Genomic DNA, 4,595 nt, shown 5'->3' with positions numbered 1-4,595 from the left:
CCGCTGGCCAGAAGGCCCAGGTCACCCGACGTCCCCCTCCAGGGAAGTGCTCCAGAAGTCACGTCTCTGTTACAGGGGAGTGAGAGCTCAGATCAGGGGTGCAGCCCACAGAGGCGTATTGACCAGGTGTGGTGGCAAGAACAAGTCACTGGAGCTAAAAACACGTGACTTGAACCCAAGAGTGCCATTAAAACCACTTGGCCACCAGCACCTACCACCAGAAAATGGACTCCAGCGCTTGACAAAGGGGAGGTATAGTGGTCACAGCATTTCATGCTGCTGAGACTCGGCTCCCCTGAGCCCCACATGCAGTCAGTCCCCCCAGCAGCCCTGTGAGTAGGTATCACAATCCCATTTATCAGACGGGGAGACTGAGGAGACAGGAGTGCTTCAGTGATCAGTCTAGGGTCCCACGGTGGTCATGGCAGAGCTGGGCTCTCTTCTGAGAGGGTCAGGGAAGCCCCCGTGCCCCGCAGCTGGTCCAGGTGAAGGCGGGAGTTCTGCCCACACCCAGTTCCACCCTGCCGGTCAGGAGAAGGCTCGGCCAGCTGTGGTCACTGAGGGGCAGTACCTGGTCCTGACTCCTGTGGGAACAGAGTCGTCACTGGTCCTCTAGGAGGAAGCAATTGAGGCCTGTCTGCAGCTGTGAGCTCCTTCGAGCCTCCCACCTCCCTCACCCCAGCTCAGCCTGGACGCCCTCCGGTGCCTCGGGCACCTGTCCCTCCGGCACCTGTCCCTCCCGCTCTCCTGCAAGCCTGGGGCCCCTCACTTACCTGGCTCAGCAATAGCACCTGCGGCTCCTGGGCTCCAGCTCCGATGAAAAGTTTCTTGACGTCTTTGGACCTGTGGAGCCAGAGACCTGGGTTCAAATCCGACCTCTGCCCCTCCCCACTTCCGTAGCCCTGGGAAAATCAATGCTCTCTATACTGGTTTCCTATCACTCCTGAAGCAAATCACCACCAACTCTGTGCCTTAAACAGCACACACTGAATCTCTTACAGTCGGGAGGAAAGGTGCCCAAATCAGCCTCCCCGGCTAGCACGGCCGCGTCTGCAGGGCTGCACTGCTGGCCCCGGGAGGGAATCCGCTGCTCTGCCTTTGCCGCGTCCGTGGCTCACGGGCCCACATCGCTTAGGCACCTGCTTCCATCTCTGCGTCTCCTTCTCTGACTCGGGCCTCCTGCCCCCTCCTGTAAGGAACCCCTGTGGTTACACTGGTCCCTCTGGATAATCCAGGATGACCCCCAGCCCCAGGTCCTTAATCACACAGGCGGAGCCCCTTTTGCCATGGATGGGAACCTGTCCACAGGTTTCGGGGATTAAGACATGGGCATCCCTGTGGGGAGCATCGTTCAGCCTGCCGCACCTCAGCTTCCTCACCTGTAACACGGGCATGGGGACCTGCACCTCACAGCCTGCGAGGTATGCGGTGCCCAGCCCGTACCTGGCACAAAGTTGAAAACGGGGTCATGAAAAGGTGTCCCTGCCTTCCTCGCCCTCTGCGTTGCTTTCCCTGGAATCGCGGCTGCTTGTCCCCAGACCCGCTCTCAGTGGGGACTTAAAGAATCCGTGTTAAAGCGAAATGCCAGCGGTGATGGATGGCTCTGACCTCCCAAACGCCGGGCAGGGCTGTCTGCAAACTTAACTGCTTCTAGGCAGCCGTGGGAGGAATTTGAGCAAAAACATAGAACGGTATGTCCAGGGACATAAATTCCAAGTGAATCTTGTTGGGAAAGCTGAACAGAAAATCATTCCATCTGCGATCTCCACAGCGGAGTTGCTCTCTCCCAGGTCGGCTTGTCTGAGACTCATTCCAGCGGGTGCCAAGTACCTGTCCCTGGAGGCAGAGAGGTGAGCCCCTCTGTGGGGGAGCAGGGCAGCCTGAGCCCTGTGTCCCCAGAGAAGCTGTTTCTGCCCATTGCCCAGGCCTGGGAGGGGGGTGGCTCCAGGTGACAGGGGCTGGAGCAGCAGGTGGCTAGTCCAGGAGCAGGGATGGGAAGACTCCATTTCTGGGGAGGAAGTCACAGCACTGCAGGGGCCAGGTCCTTAATGGGGGAGGCATAGGGCAGGGAGGGGACCAGACCCCCTTCCTGAAACTCCCTCTACTGGAAGGCTCTCACCAGCACAGTTTAATCCATTTTAATCCAATCCTCTTTATTAGTTAAAACATCCTTCAGCATACCTTCTAATAAATATATTTATTTTTAAATTATATGGTATAAATTACTGTAGAGATATATTACACACATTAAAAATATAAACATAGTAAAGTAAAAGGCTATAAGTAAACATAAATAGAAGTTTGATCCTGCGTCAGAACCAATGAATGGATGGGCAGGCCCCACTTCGCCGTCTCTGGTAGTAAAAGTGTGGCAAGCTCCCTACACTTACCTTCCTTGCTCTTCCATTTCCTTGAATCTTGGCTGTCTGTGTGTTCAGTTCAGTGAGCACCTCTCCTGCCAACCAGGCTTAGTGTCTTGTTTCTCTGCCTGGTTTATAAAGTTGCCGAAGACTAGGAGCCTTTATGCTTTAGATGGTGCAAAGTGCACAGTACACAGCTGGTGCCTAATAAGTCATTCAGTAAATATTTTCTGAACACGTACTTTGAGCGCAGCTTTGTGGAAGGCTCTAGGGGTTCAAAGAGCAAGACGTGGGCTCACCTTTGTGGATGGGGTTCCACAGAGAGGCGGGGGTTGAATGGGGCTTGGGGATGGCAGGGTCATGTGAGGCCCATGAGCAGAGGAAGAGTCAAGCAGAGGAGGCTGCGTGCCCTCTCGGGTCGCCCCCAGCTCTGATATTCTTGGCCCTGCCTGGGCTCATCTAGCCCCTGCCCTGCCCTTTTTACCTTCCAGCTGGAGCTGAGAGCCCGCCAAATGGTGGGCCACCTGAGAGGTGACCGGGCACCACCGTGGGGCTTCCCATGTGTGCTTGGAACAACCAGCAGAGAGAGGGCGCCCTAGCGCAGGGTGCTGTTCACCATGAGCTCCCGGTTCAAATACTGGTCGCACCACTTACTAGCTGTGTGGCCTCAGTTTTCATCTGTTAATTCGTAATCATAATACCCCCACCTTATAAGGTTGTTTGGGGGACGGAGGGAACTAATGCACGTGAAGAGCTTAGCTGGCTGGGTAAAGTCCTTCTGCAACCTGCTGGGAAGAGGCGGGCCCTGCCACTGCCTCCATCACACACTCCCTCCCACACTGCACTTCGGAAGTCTCCGTGGCAGAGGTGGCTTGTTCTCGCCACCAAGGCATGAAACACGTAGTCCTTCCCATTTTCCAAACATGTCACGTGGCCTTCACGGGCTGTTTGGGCAGCAGCAGCAGCTAACCCAGACAGCACACACTGTGGCTATTATCTAATCATCTAATAATTAGCCTGACATTTCTAAAGGGCTTCGAGGGCCTTGGGATGACAGTGCTGTTTTCAAATGCAAGGAATCTGTAATTTTGCACCTGTGCCGGGCAGGATGCCAGCAGAAGGGAAAAGTGACGCGAGGTTTTGTGTGCTTCGACAGTCCTTAGCGTGTTCAGGCAAAGGCAGGTTACCAGGGGGCCAATGGGGCATAATCTCCAGGGTCCCTCAATTGCACAGTCCCGCGTCTTCTGTGAAATTTACGAAGGTAGCATGTGTTTGCATATTTTGTCTTAATGATGCTGTCCAAAATTGTATAAACTCCAAAGTACCTAATTCAGCCCTGGATTTAAAACCAAAGTTGGCTCTTGGGTCTCCTTTGCCTGGAAGCTGACTCTGCCTATTATTGCCATTTAGAACAGGCAAATAGATTGGGGGGTACAAGGCACAGAGGGGGTTGCACTGTGTGCTAAAGAATTTGTTAATTTGTTGGAGCAGAACGGAGCCCGGGACTTGGGGTCTCAGGGAGTCAGAGTTTCCTGCTCTGCCACCTGCTGGCCAGGAGGCTTGGGTGCAGCTACATAACCTCAGCCCAAGAGTCCTTCACCAGAAAATGAAAGCACTAATTCAAGAGACATATGCATCCTTATGTTCACTGCAGCGTTATTTACAATAGCCAAGACATGGAAGCAACCTAGGTGCCCAGTGATCAATGAATGGATAAAGAAGCAGTGGTGCATATATACAATGGAATATTACTCAGCCACAAAAGAGAATGAAACCTTGCCATTTGCAACATGGATGAACCTTGAGGGATTATGCTAAGTCAGACAAATGAGACCCAGAAAGACAAATACCACATGATTTCATTCATATTTGGAATTTTTAAAAATGCAAACAAAACAAAAACAGACTCATGGACACAAAGAACAAACTAGTGGTTGCCAGAGTGGAGGGATAGAGGGATGGTTGAAAAGGGAGAAGGGGAATGGAGTCAATAATATTATAATCACTTGGCACAGTGACATTTGGTTACTTGACTCAGTGTCATGAGCACATTGTAAGGTATATAAATGTCAAAGCACTACATTGTACACCTGAAAATAATATAATATTGTGTGCCAACTAACTACACTTGAATAATAGAAAAACACAAAGTACAATTGAGAAGCCTGATCTGCCCACAGTTCAGGTTGATATGAAGAACAAATGGGTTATCTGTCAAGGTGCTGAGATGATGCT

Source organism: Miniopterus natalensis, chromosome 13 (assembly GCF_054644295.1).
Source record: "Miniopterus natalensis isolate mMinNat1 chromosome 13, mMinNat1.hap1, whole genome shotgun sequence".
NCBI lineage: Eukaryota > Metazoa > Chordata > Mammalia > Chiroptera > Miniopteridae > Miniopterus > Miniopterus natalensis.
Note: the sequence above shows the minus strand (reverse complement) of the source record.